Source organism: Lynx rufus, unplaced genomic scaffold (genome assembly GCF_022079265.1).
Source record: "Lynx rufus isolate CCGP_SWC_20201006 ecotype Redwood Valley unplaced genomic scaffold, mLynRuf1.p SCAF_2, whole genome shotgun sequence".
Classification (NCBI taxonomy): Eukaryota; Metazoa; Chordata; class Mammalia; order Carnivora; family Felidae; genus Lynx; species Lynx rufus.
The window spans coordinates 73124687-73139727 of NW_025814834.1; the positions used below are offsets into that span (position 1 = coordinate 73124687).

General features: G+C 45.8%; 1 protein-coding gene across 1 annotated transcript in view; it reads right to left on the reverse strand.

Annotated features, from left to right (window-relative positions):
- TANC1 (tetratricopeptide repeat, ankyrin repeat and coiled-coil containing 1) overlaps positions 1 to 15041 on the reverse strand; it is a 139312-nt gene that overhangs the window by 14863 nt on the left and 109408 nt on the right. The gene's annotated exons all lie outside the window — the stretch shown is intronic.

Consider the following 15041-nt stretch of genomic DNA (forward strand, 5'->3'; position numbering starts at 1 on the left):
AGGGGTTTAATTGGATGAGGGTCCTCTGCTATGTCACATGAATGATCGTCTAGAGGAAAGGATAGTCACAGATTCCAGGGACGATCCCAAGCCAGGACAACAAGACAAGTTTCAGTGGAGGACAGGACAGGAAGGCGCTGGGGAGGAACGACACCTCAGGAGGGAGCACTGACAATGCAGATGAGGAAGGAGAAGGTTGAGTGTGGTAATGTGGCTCTATTCCTGCTGCCTGCCTAAGACAACGTTGTCTCAGCCTCACACTTACACATGCCCGGCTTCCAGAACAGATCCAGTGTTGCTACAAATCAGTAAGACCTCTCAGTATGAAAATCAGGAAAACATAGTACAAGGCCCTTCACCAAAGGTGAAGTCCAAGTGATAATGAACTTATGAAAAGTACCCAGCCTCGTCAGCAATCCAAGTAATTGAGAAATGGATACACTCACACACACTGCTGGTTGGAGTAAAGATATCCACATCCCATCGCACAGCAACCCCACTTGCAGACACGTGCCTGGAGATGCCCTTCTAGGGCACTGAGAGATGTAGTGACAACAGCCACAAACTGAAAGCAGCTCACATGGCCATCAACAGTGGGGTGCATCGAAGTACGGTGCAGCCCAACAATGGAACACCGTACAGCAAGAACGACAAACGCCACACCACTGAAGGCAACACAAGGCACCAGTATCACAAACTTGTCATCAGTTCAAAGAAACAACACAGAAAGGAACATGCACGGTGACTTGGTCATACGTAGCACACATACCCCACCGCAGCAGGGCACCTCCTTTTAGAGGGCAGCCTGGCTCCACTGCAGACCGCAGGGTCTGTGTCCCATTCTCCTGGGCACCTAAGGGAGTCAGGCCTAGGGGAGCCAAGTGCTTACAAACCCTGCTTTCTACATGCACATCTCCATCCTTCTGTCCTCCTCAGACCCCTCTCGGGACAGACAACCACACCTACTCCACCTCCAGTCAGCCTGACCACAGTTCAACCCCAGGAGCCACATGTGCACAAGCATGTGAACCTGACACCTGGGCCTGATCTGCCTGTGAGAAGAACAGTTCTTCCAAGAAACAAAGAAGTCTCCTCGGACTGTTCCCGAGACACAGTGCAGTGGGGCCAGAGACTTTGTTCACACAGAGGTGCCACAGCTGCTCAGCAGATCACCTGAGTTTCCCATCCATCCCAGGGACCTGTGCCCCATGAAAGTGAGGAAGATGGCAGGACTCATGAACAAGTGAGCGAATGTGCCAGGCCGGGGCCCTAAAGATGTGAAGGTCAGGTTGTGGAAGATGATGTAGAAAGCAAGCCCTCTCCTTCCGGAAAGGCAGTGAGCTCTCACTTTGCTTCTGGCCCTAAGTCCCCTGAGGCAGGGAATGTGTCACCAGAGCAGCTTGTCACTGGGCAATCTTAATAATGCTTTCTGCCATCATCCATCCATTCAAAGAATTTCTTACAACTCTAAGAAGGGCCACAGTTAGCAGCTGCCATCTGCACTGCTGATTTTCTCAAGACAGAGACGAGGGTCTAGACTGCAGGTGCCATTCTTACCTGGGTTACCCTAAGAGGCTCACTGCCACTCACCATACATCTAAACTCATAAGGAATTTGTAAACAAACACCATAAAGAGAACAGTATTTGTATCAGTTTTATATACTGATGCCCTGGGGTGGAGGTGAGGGTTCCCATACCCAGAGTATCTGAAAACCAGTGCCCAAGGGGATCCTGTCTATACTATAGAGTCTGAACTAGCAGGCCCTGGCCCCAGCTGTCCCAGGCATGCCCAAGATAGTCGGTTCCTGCCATGGTGTTAACGTTAACGATTCCTAAATAACACGAGCTTTGGGGCACTTTTTAAGAGTGTTATCTGGATGGATCAGAACAGGACCAATGAGCGGCTCAAGAGATGGAAGTTCTGGGCAGTGAGACACCTCTTGGACCTGCTGACCTCTGTAAGCCTCCTCCAATTAGGGATCTCCTCCTCTCCCCTCCTCTGGCCACAGCTGACCACTGCAAGGAAAGAATGAACGAAGGAACAGAATGAATGAATAAATCCACACATACACTGCAGGCAGGGTCATGGCCAGCAGATATGCAGGACAGCCTGGGAAGGAACAAACTCAAGGCACTTCTGTTTGATGAGGTCCTGAAGCAGCAGGGCCTCACTAACATTCCATTATCTTCTATTTAGTAAACAAGTTTCATCTGTATTGTAAATGGGGCCTTTAAATCCGGATGTCTGGTGCAGCTGCTACTGAATTTTTGCAACAGCAGCACATCAGAAATGACAGCCCAGCACTAAAAATAGGGCTGTGTGTTTTATGGAGGCGCCAGAGAAGCCAGAAGTTGGAGCAGCTGATGAGCGGATGAGAGCGCCACCCCAGGCCTGGCGACAGAGCTGGATTCCCTTCTCTTCCTTTACAGCCAGACCTGCTGTGCATTTGGTGATTAACTTCCTTTCGAGATAAAGCACCTATATGCACAGGCTGAAAGAGTGTCACACTGTCTGCTCTGGCCTAACACCGCCCACGCTGTGCACATCAAGTCCTAATGAGGTGCTCTCCTTTTCAAGTGATGTAGGTCAATAGGACCTGTGTTTCCCTTTTTTACTCCTGTGAATACTTTTGGCCTCATCACTCAAAACCCCTGAGGCTAGAGGGCACCTCAAGTTCCAGCAGCCACAGATTTAAGGACACCAGATTGAGAAACAAGCAAGACTGAAGAACAGTCAACCACATGCTGAAACAAACAAAATCAGGCAAGACTCTGCTCAGGAATTCCAACTATTCTGCTGAAAAGGCTGACCTCTGAGCTGACCACCAGACTCTAATGAGGGTCAGTGCACTCTGTGTGGCCAGAAGAAAAGAGGGGTGGGGGGAGACAGGAGGAGCGGGTGAGGCTCTGGCAGTGGGGAAATGCCTGTCTTCTGGCCAAAGAAATTCGGAGACGAAGGTGCGAAAAGACCTGGCACGAAATGGAGACTCTAAAATCAATGTGAGTGAACACATGGCACTTTTTATGACTCAAATTGGACACAATTTCTTTTACTTGCAAATTCCTTAACAAGATGGCACTTTTCTAATTAAATTCCCATGAAAGCATAGATCGTTTTTGGAAGATTCTGAATAATTGTACCTCAGCAATACTGTCCTGTCTTCAGAACAGGAGATTTGTCACAGCAGACATTCCTGTTAAGAAGACCCAGTTGACACTCAATATTACGAGCTTCCTGAAAACATCAGTTAGATCTGGTTCTTTGTAAAATGGATCATTTCCAGGAATCTTTTACATATTCAAGTTCTCTGGGCAAAGGTCTGATTTACAAACACTCAATTGTCAACTTGCCAGGAACGCAGTCATTCCACAAACAGGGCTGTTTATAACATTTTATGGCAGATCTGTCACTCAAATACACAGGCACAGGATGGCTGGCTTGAGGGTTTTAACAATGGATCATTATTCCCCTCCTCAGATGTTTCTGTCCCTAATTTAGAGACCTTGAGAGAAGGGTGACAGGTCAGTGCACACAGTGGCGGCTCCCACTTCCAGACAGCGGCCTTTTCAGACACTCCTTACACATTGCCATGCCACCCTCCCAGGCCGGAGTGGAACACGTGAGCCCAACCGTCTGCACCTGCAAAGGGGCAGTCATGCTGGCCCAGATGGCTGACAGAGGGACATGGGCAGAGTGGCTCTGCTTTGCTTATATATTTATGTTTACTGGTGCAATTTATTTCCTAATATATTGACTTTTCCTGTCTGTCACAAAAGTGAGTGGGAAAAAAAAAAAAACCAAAGTGCCAACATTTATAATAAGCAGCAGGATTCTCATAAATGTCATCTAGTTGCAATCAAGATGGAAACCATTAGATGTGCCACAGGCAGTGATGTTTGAACCTCAGCTGGAGGCTCTCTGGACAAACCCCACCCAACTGCAAAGGAGGAGAACAAAAGTAAAGAGTGTGCATGAAATGCTGGAAAATTCTCAGCTATTTTATCTAAGAGGTCAAATGTAATCAGGAATTTTATGATTTAAAAAAAAAAAAAATTCTTTGGGAATGGCAGCCTCTCTCCCTTGAATTCCAAAAACTGACTGGTTTAGAAGTTGTTACGGAGGAAGTTGACCCCTGCTGTGTTTGGCTTTGTTTTCTTCTGAGTATGGGCTGGGCTGGGCGGCCACCCTGAGGGCCTCTGACAGGCTAGCCCCAAAGTTCTCTGCCCGAATGAATGAAAGTAGCACTAAACCCCAAACAAAAGGCAGGCAACACCCCCTTATCCACCTGCTAGGAGTAGGGCTAAGATTTATAAAAGCCAAACCCCACAGCCTTGCTCTGTTAGGCATTTGCTTCCTTTGTTCAGGGGATGGGAAGGCTTCCCTTAGACAGAAAAACAACTTCCTACAGCTATAAATTCTTCATCTCCACAGGGACCAGGCAGTTACTTAATGTAATTCTCAACAACGTAAAGAGTAAAATGAAATACAATAAAGAGTGATTACTTTTTACTCTTACTGAGATCTCTTAGAGATTACTCTTTACTCTTACTCTATTACTTACTAAAAAATATCACTGCATTGAGGGATGAACCCCTCAAAAGTCTCTAGCACTCCCAGCCCTGAACAAAGCCCCGCTGGGTGGGCTCCGTGACCTTATGAACGGGAAGCCAGCACCACCCAGATGCTCAGAGAGTCTCCCAAGTAATGGCTGGGAACACCGTCCTAGGTCTGACCCTGCCTTAGTGTTCTCCATTTGGCAGAAGTCCCCCAGGAGGGCCTCGGGGATGGAGGAAAGGATGGATGTTACCAAGCAACCGGCAACAACCGAGCATCACATGAAACGGTGACTCCCCATCATATCACGCCAGCTCCCAATGACCTACCTATGGAGGTTAAAACAAGGCAGGGGCCAAATCTAAGGAACCAGGACACTCCTGACGTGTGAAAAGTTCTGTAAAAACATGCTGTCAATCTCTGTGTGATAATTAAAGACTAATTAAAGACTAAACATGAACCTCAAATTGCCAAGGAATTCATTACAGAAATAAAATTTATAACTGCCACTAAACAGGACTTCACATGTAACCGAAAGTCATTGTTGTCCTTCGTTTCTGTAAAGTAACTGCAAACTAAGGTTCTATCACTTCAACATCCATTTCAATACTCTATCCAGACCAAATGTATAGTATAACTATGTAACATTCAATAATTAATACTAATTTATCACAACCCTAGCAGCATACTGCATCTGTTGAACACTTAACAACTGCCAAGCTCTGGCTAAAATACTATGGGTGAATTTTTATTTAATCTTGATAAGAATCCTTTGAATTCAGTGACTGTCCATTTTATTGAGGTGAAGGAATCGAGTCACAAGAGTTACATGATTTTCCCCGAGCCCACGGCCAATCAATATCAGTCAGGAATTAAATCCAAACAGCTGAATGAATGAACCTGGATTCATGCTCTCAATCAAAACAGGAAAATCCTAACATATTTTAATATTGTATCATGATACCTATAAAATGCTTCCTACACTGACACTTCATGGCCCTTTAAGTTCACAAATTCATTTAATATACAACTAACTTTTATTTTTTTTATTTTTTTTTATTTTTTTTTAAATTTTTTTTTTAACGTTTATTTATTTTTGGGACAGAGAGAGACAGAGCATGAACGGGGGAGGGGCGGAGAGAGAGAGGGAGACACAGAATCGGAAACAGGCTCCAGGCTCTGAGCCATCAGCCCAGAGCCTGACGCGGGGCTCGAACTCACGGACCGCGAGATCGTGACCTGGCTGAAGTCGGACGCTTAACCGACTGCGCCACCCAGGCGCCCCACAACTAACTTTTATGAGGTAAGTATTGCTCATCCTGGTTTTATAGATGAGGAAAATAAGGCCCAGAGAAGTTAATCAACTTGCCTAAGGTCACACAGTTAGTGGGAGGCAGAGGTAGGATTTGAAGTCGGAGATCCTAACTCCTATGTTGTTGGCTCTGGGATGTTCCCCTGAAAAATATCCAACTAGGGGCACCAGCGTGGCCCAGTTGGTTAAGTGTCTGACTCTTGATTTGGGCTCAGCTCATGATCCCAGCGTTGTGGGATCAAACCCTGCACTGGGCTCTGTTCTGTGCATGGAGCCTGCTTGGGATAGATACTCTTTCCCTCTCTCTCCACCCCTCCTTGCCCCTCCCACCACACCACACACTCGTGCACGCACACTCTCTTAAAAAATATATATGTGTCCAACTAATCAAATAGACTATGAATGTTGTTTTAGATAAGAGTACCAGAAAACACTTTTCTTCTCCTGAAGAACTGTTAAGCCTTCTCCCACAGACAATAAGAATAATCTACAATGATTATGTTCCCTTCCAACTCTGGTCACATGGTATCCTAAGACCAAAACAGCTCAATCTAATGAACATTTAGGACACAGGAGCAGGAATATCTGTGCAAATCCTTGTGTCCAATTCCTGACATTATTTTTTCCCTATTCTTTTATGTATTATTTCAAATAAGTCTCCGCAAATCCTTTGAGGAATAATATGTACTATAAATAACAAATTCAATTTAGGAACAATTTCCTAAAACACGGACAACATAAATCACATTTCATACAGACTTTGTCCTAAAAAAAATCAGAACACAGCTTTTCACAGCTGTCATTTCTAAAGTGTGATGAGAATGCTCACATTTTTGATAGACCCTCTTACACACCACATTATTTAAAGCATATGTAATGTGTGGTTCTTCCTTCTCTCCTTAAAGGGCTGAGCATGCCCGAAGGAGGACAGTTATGTGCAGGACTCCATGCAAGGGGTCAGGGTTAAAGAGGGCATTTCCACAGATACACTCTATGCAAGTTCACATTCAGCCCAGAAGGATGGAAGGAAGGAAGGATCCAAACACTTCAATAAGAATTTGAAAGAAACAATTATGATTTTTCTGAGGAAGTGCAGATGAACCACACATAGTTCTTCCAGGAGTGACTGAAATAACAAGCAACGGTGTTTGTAGGTAAAGGTACTCTAAGCTACTTATATGTAGAGGAGTACAAGTTTTTAATGCCGAAGGCATCTGTTGTCTTTTAAGGAACAGTAGGGAATTACTCACAAGAAGGATGGACTCTATGCACAGCAAAAGCACCATGAACAGAGTTCCAGTAGGTAAGTGGCCAGGTTACCGGTTCATTTGCAGCGAGATGCACTCTGTGGGTTTTCAACTTGCCCCACTTCTTGCCCCCGCCCCACGCCAACCAGTCCTGCAGGGCAGGCACACACAAGTCAGCTGATCTCTGCTGTCTTGTCAGCAGAGAGGAATGGCTCTCCATAGCACACCTACGCTGGGGCAGTGAAGTGGGGATGGGCGGTGCAAACCCCAGGGGTCTGCCAGAACAGTAAAAAGACAGGGTGCAGACAAACCCAAACCCCTTAGTTCTTACCCCCAAATCCGTCTCTACTTGAGGGTGACCCTCACGCCCATCTCCGTCCTTGCAGAGCCTGGGTTAGCCCCTCTTCCCTACATTCCCCCACTTTGTTCTTCCCCTTACAGGGTCCTAGGTTACCCCAGCTCTTCTGCACCCCTTCCCCTTCCCTTCCAGGTCCTGAGCTACCCCCTCTCCCATATCCTCCAGGATCCTGTATTACCATCCTCATCCTGAGTTATCCCCTCCCTCACATCCTCTAGGGTCCTGGATTACCCCTCTGTCATGTTTGGAGGTCAAAGACAATCAAGAACTACTTTTGTTTGGATTGGCAAAACCTGGATTTCTACTCATCTTAGATACTTTCTTAAACACCAGTAGAAGAAGGGATGCCTTGACAAGGATTTTCCAACAACAGCACTGGTGAGATACAGAGAATCTCCAAAAATTGAATATCCTAGGTATACAATAATAAGTCACTTTGCTTTCCTCAGCAGGATACGTTTAGCAAATTCCTTAACATAAAAGTTCTCCACATGCCCCAAAAAGCAATGGACAAATGCTTTTTCTTCCAGTCTCTCATCTGAAAATCTGCTCTGAGATGCCCATACATCTCAGAATGTAGTCTGAATGCCAAAGTCAATACTTACTGGAGTAAGTATTAAATTTGCTTTAAATTGTTACCATGTGATAGCCCTCCTCTCTCTAAAAAAGCAAAGTAAAATCTGACCAAAGGGTCATTTTTCAACCAACAATAAGTCATCCTGTTTCCTGGGGTGCATGCACCATATTCTGTAGCAGCCTTGAGTGTGATAGGCTCAGCCGTCCATGGCCTGGGTCCACCTGCAATTCAGAGCTGAAGGACACCCCACCTCCGGGAGGGTGGGCAGAACCACAGAGTGGGAAATTAAAGCAGTTCCATGGAGACAAGAGGGCAACATCAAAGATGCAATACGACTCATTACCTCGGCTGCACGGTCCAGTAAGGAAATTAGTGTGAGCACCACCCTCCCCCAAGATGGGCCTGGAAACGCTGCACCCCAGCTGACAGGGCCAGGCCTCAGATTCAAGGTCCAGAGGCAGCAAGGTCCTACCCAGAATTCTGTCCAGAATTAAGAAAATAGTGAACTTTGATTAATACACATGCAGAACTAAGCTGCCCCCACCTGCTAGGAAAAGGGAGGGCCATGGAGCTGAATAATCTACTTAATTTACAGTGAAGTAGATTCTGCTCTTCTTAGGAAACTAAGGGTTTTTAAATAGCTTTGACATTAAAAAACCATGGTATTTACAATGACTAAACTTCTTTAGGAAGTACTAACTAGCCAACTAAAGTATTTTGCCAACTGCAATAGCATGAGCAACATAAAAGACACTTTAGAGGAGGTATTTCAGCCAGACTTCTCACTCCCCCTGACAGAGCATCACCCCCTTGCAGAAATTAGGGCAGGGGAGCCCTGGGAGCAGTCAGCCCATGGGCATGACAGCATCCTGTCTGGGCATGAAGCCCAGGGCCCCAGGCCTGCTGACAGACCAGCCAGCGAGCAATAAGAAGGACTTCCCAGGGAACAACAGTATGAGCACACAGCACATCCAGGGTGAGCAGTCAGGCTGGCAGTGCAGGGAGGGGGACATTAAGCATGGGCTGGCACAGGCCACTCTGTGCTATCAGCCATGCCCACACCACGTCTGGCTGTTAACAGCTATGTCCCCAAAGGTGCAATCCAGCACCCAACTACACCCTCAGCACACCTGCGGCACCAGTGACTCAGACAAGAGTTTCTAAGCCAGCCTGGAATCCAGCAGGACACGGTCTGTGCTATGACAGACACAAGGAAACCAGAAGATTAGCGCCTTATGAGCCCCCAGGCTCCTTAACCCTCCCCACCCCAACAATAAAATTTCTCCCAAATTATTCTGCAAGGTTAATGTTACTTGCCCGAAAACTGTATGTTTTTAAAAATTTTTTTCGGGGCGCCTGGGTGGCGCAGTCGGTTAAGCGTCCGACTTCAGCCAGGTCACGATCTCACAGTCTGGGAGTTCGAGCCCCGCGTCAGGCTCTGGGCTGATGGCTCAGAGCCTGGAGCCTGTTTCCGATTCTGTGTCTCCCTCTGTCTCTGCCCCTCCCCCGTTCATGCTCTGTCTCTCTCCGTCCCAAAAATAAATAAACGTTGAAAAAAAAAAATTAAAAAAAAAAAAATTTTTTTTAACTTTTTTTTTTTTTTGAGAAAGCGACAGAGAGAAAGAGAGAGAGACAGACAGAGTGTGAGTGGGGGAGGGGCAGAGAGAATCCAAAGTAGGCTCCAGGCTCTGGCTGTTGGCACATAGCCTGACGCGGGGCTTGAACCCACAAACCATAGCATCATGACCTGAGCCAAAGTTAGATGCTTAATGGACTGAGCCGCTCAGGCACCCCTGGTTTTGTTTTCTTTAAACCCACTTGTTCACTCAGCCAACACCCATGTGACAAGCACCCAAAAGGCCAGTATCTAGTGGCTACCAGGTTTTGAGGCACAGAGTACATTTCCAACATCACAGGAGGTTCGGTTAGACAATACTAGATTAAATAGTTGCTGTTCACAAAGGTAAGCACAAGAGACAGGAAAATTTCTGCTCTCCTAAAGCCTACCATTTGGGAAAACCCACCTCTGACCAAATCAACATCAATAATCAAATTCATAAATGGTCAACTGTAAAGTGACCCAAAACAGTCACGGGTGGGGAAGGCCCTGCTTACAAGACAGGCACATCTGCACGTAAAATGGCAAATGCTAACATAGAAGAGCCTCTATCTCCCTATAAAGAATAAGAAATTCCGACCAGAAACACAGACAGTAGGCTCACAGACTTGAGAGTTGCCTGCAGCTTGGAAACACAGTTCCTCTGACAATTTGCAACAGCATGAGGTCACCAGTTAGGCATCTCTGATCATTTCAGTTTGGGCTAATCCACAACAAATATGGATATGGAAACAGTAACTTAGGCTGGGACTTCGTGGGAGCAATTACTTGTCATGGCTGAGGAATGCCTGAAACAGAGATAACACAAGCATCTGATGGGTTCTTGTCATCTTCCAGGCCGCCCTGGAAGCAGGGCCCTGAGATGGCCTGGCCACGCCTGGGAATGTCATGGAGCAAAGGGGCTCCGCAGCCTGGAGGGCAGAGCTGTGGGTGGCCGCACGCATCAGCAGCCCCCTCCTCGGTGGCTTGGTGCTTTCTGACAAGTCCCACCACTTCTTCCACCAGAGGGGAAGTGCTAAGAAGCTACCAGACTACACAGCAGGTTTTCCAAGGGCTGGACCCTATAAATAGCAACCAGACAGGAAAAGCAAATCGCCCCAGATGCTGGTGAAAGGGGGACCTACATAAGTTAAGCTCTCTATTCTCTAAAACCAGTAGAGATATCCTTTTTAAGTTTTCTAAAAACTGCGGTTTACTACAATAAACCTCCAAATTAAATATTGTTATTATTTTAGATGAGCATCTTTAAAATCTGTTATACTTTCTTGTCTCTTAAAACTCAAGATAGAAACCATGGGCACCTGGGTGTCTTGTCCCGTTAAGTGTCAGACTTTGGCTCAGGTCATGACCTCACGGTTTGTGGGTTCAAGCCCCACCTCGGGCTCTCTGCTGTTAGTGTGGAGACAGCTTTGGATCCTCTGTCTCCCTCTTTCTGCCCCCCCCACTCTCTCGCTCTCAAAAATAAAGATTAAAAATAATAATGCTAAGATAGGAACCATCCTCTTCTGTGACATTTGAGGACTGTAGGTCATCAGCAGGGAGATGCTCAGGGTACAGAAGGCATAGGACTGTCCCTACTCCCACCAACCCCACAGGGACTGGCCTGAGTGACCAGGGGTCTCTATGGGTCTGTTGTTCCCTGTGTTCCCTCCTCTCTGGCTGTCAGCTGTCATCACCTGTCACCGATGACATGCAACTTCTAATCAGCAAAAGGCATAAAAATGACATTTTTGCAATATAAAGGAGATACACAGGGAGCACAAGGGTCTCTCCTGGCAGAAAAGTGGGGAAGGATTTTGTGCACAGATTTAGCCCTCCCACTTCTAGAACTGGCTGTGAGAGAAGGACAGGTAGCTGCCATCTGCAAACAGGGGGGTGTCAGTGCACAGAAATAGAATGGGAAGGGGAGCCAAAAACAGACCAAGGAGACCCTCCCTGGTTACCCCATCAGCTGGTATTTTAAAGCCAAGCTGTTCATAACTAAATGTATACTCAACAGACCTGTATAAGCTTCTACAAGGGTTCAAAGAGAAATACTGAACCACTTTATTCATGCTTCCAGTTTTTCTGTCATCTTCCCACACCCCTGACAGGCTCACTCACAGGATCCTGCCCCCGGGCTGTGGCTGGAGACAGACAAGCTTCACGCTTGGTGCTTTAGACACAGAGCACCACTGACCACACCCAGGAATGAGGACCAAACAAAACCAGGAAGCAAAATAACTGCTTTTACTTCCAAGGGTCCCAGCAAAGAGAAACAGTGCACACAGTGGGGCAGTCCACACAGTCTGGGGACCTGCCTGGTTGCTGCTTGGTAAGAACAAGGAACAGGAGCAGACCCACACACGCATGCTATCATTACCAGGGCCTTCTGTTCCAGAAGGCATTCGGGGTCAGGTACTGTAGACACTTCGTGGCCAATCCCAAACACAGACCACCCAATCTGGACACGTGCAGATGTGCCCTCATCTAAAATATCCTCTGCGAGATTCCAAAGTATTCTTTTGACAAGCACAGACCTGGAATTGGGAGGACCTGGGGTACGAGACATTAATGGTGATTTTTGAAGGAACACAGGAGAAAGATCCCAAGGAGAAACATGGAGCAAAGGCAAGACTGGTTTTATTGACACACAGTCTACACACAGTCACAGTGTCCCCCTGAGCCTGAGAAACAGTGCTTAGCTTTTTCTTTGGTTTAAATTTAGTTTTAAAAAGTCTCTCAAACTTTTGGCTGATGAAATTTCCCCTAATGCCCGAGGAAGAGTGTGAGCTGCTTCTCAGGCTGCAGAGTGATCTGAGCGCTGGGCACCAGCCTTTGGAAGACACTGGCTGAAACATTACTCATCTTCTCATCAAGGCTGATGGGAGAGCTGTAGTTTCTCTTAGGGGTCTCCCCTCAGAGTCCCACGGGGGAGAGCAGAGTGGGAAGAATACTGAAATTCAGGACTGGTCATCAGAGACAAAACAATGCTCACACAGCACCCTCAAAGGCAGCCCTTCTCAGGAAAAAAAAAAAGTCAACGTTAAAGATCACAGATTCCGTTTCTCCTAAGTGAGTGCCACGGTTACTATTAGCACTCAACCCCATTGCCATCATGGGTACTTCTCACGTGTCCCATCCCCAAGTCAGGCCCTTTAGACAACGTTCTACAGAGGTTCTCTTCTTGCCCTGAAGCCATGTCACCTCAAACGCTTGTTTGAGAAAACAAGAAAAAAGAGTCCCAGTCTCATCCCAGAACTAATGAACCAGAATTTCTAGATGCAAGTGAATCATGTCAGGCTGGGGGGGTGTCTTATCACTGGGTATGTTCATTTGGGCAAGACTGCCTTATCTCATTTAGTCTTTGCCCCAATCCTAGAAAGCGGGTACTATTTACCTCATTTGACAAGGAGGCAAAGTAACTCATCCAAAGTTATTTAACCAGGCAATTGAAGGGCAGGGATTCAGACGTTCTGGCTCAGCACAAAGCAGGGTCATGCACTGACCTGGTCTGCTACCCACAACACAATATGGAAGTGGATGGACACTTTTCTTTTGCCAAATTACAAAGCAACCTGTGCTATTTAAATGGGTGGAGGAAAGACTCTGTGGAATCAAGAGTATTTAATTTTAAATTATTATATATATATATATAATATATATAAATATATATATAAATAAATTTATTAATATTTAAATCTATACACGTTGAGCCCAAGCATAATTGAACCCCATTTGGGGTCCTGCCCTCTCCTTGGAACCATGGCGCAGGCCACCCCCTCCCGACGTACCACAAACTAGCTTTATAAACCACGCACACGGCAGCAGCCTCAGAGAGAGGGCACCAGGAGGCTCTGAAGTGCAGGCCTGTACTTCCTGCTGGGGAACTCTGAGGTGTTTCCAAGTATGAGTTACCTGATAAACTCGACACACTACCATTTGGCTTGTTAGGAATAATTGAGAAGCATCTGGAAATAATTCTATGCAGGCAGAAACAGAAGTCATACGCAGCCATCCTTGTGTTATTGTACTCATTTTATTGTACTTCTCATATACTGTGTTTTTTACAAATTGAAAGTCTGTGGCAACCCTGAGGTGAGAAAGGTTTGTTTTCATAGCAGTTGCTTAGCTTGTGTCTCTGTGTCATGTTTTGGTAATTCTTGCAATACTTCAACTTTTTCATGATTATATTTGTTATGGTGACCTGGGATCAATGATTATGACTCCCTAAAACCTTAGAGGACAGGTTTTTTTTTTTGCAAAAAGTATTTAAAAGAATTTTTTTAATGTTGATTTTTGAGAGAAAGAAACAGAGTATGAGTGGGGGAAGGGCAGAGAGAGAGGGAAACACAGAATCTGAAGCAGGCTCCAGGCTCCGAGCTGTCAGCACACAGCCTGACACGGGGCTCGAACCCACAAACCAGGAGATCATGACCTAAGCTGAAGTTGGATTCTAAACCGATGGAGTCAGCCAGGAGCCCCTCAAAAAATATTTTTAAATTAAGGTCTGTACATTTTTTTTATGACATAATGCTACTACACACTTAGTAGACTACAGTCTAGTGTGAATATAACATTTTATGGACTGGGAAACCAAAAAACTCATTTGACATGCTTTATTGTGATATTTGCTTTATTGTGGTGGTCTGGAGCCAAACCTGCAATGTCTCCGAGGTATGCCTGTACACTAGGCGTACACACACACACACACACACACACACACACACACACACACACGACACAGCCCAGAAATGCATTTAGCACTCTTGGTTACATCTATTAAACAACAACTCATAACTTAAAGTCTTATATTTTGAATACCAATTCGGTCAAATGGAAAATTTCAAAGCAGCGTTAGCTGTGTTAATCTGACAAATAACCAACTCAGATCTTCATTATGATGCACTCACCTGGGGCTCCCCTCCCACACTTCAGTTAAATACATATATCCACGCCAGCGAAAAGGGACTTGGCAGCTTGTATTCAGGAGTTGAGAGAGGCCCCACAAGGCTGGAGTCCTGCTCTCATTCTATAAGGCAGGCTGCAGCCTTCCTTGCTGAGCAACTTTGGCTCATCTGAATGTGAGGCTCCTGTCCTGCTCATACTGCATTGTTCATAGGAAGACCGCGTCAGGGAAGATACAGAAGATTCCACAAAGCGGAAACTACCACCTTATTTAGGTACTTCTAACAGAGATTCATCAGAAGTGCAAGAACTAATAGTCAAATTCAAAACTATTCTGATTTGCTTCAAAAAAAGTTTTACCATATTTGGGAAGTTTTAAAAGCTCTAAACTTCAAATGCCTTGTGATAAAATAAGAATAGGACTAACATGTATCTCAAGTAATTCTTAAGATAACTTAGGCCAAAATGGGGGCTAAAACATCAAGA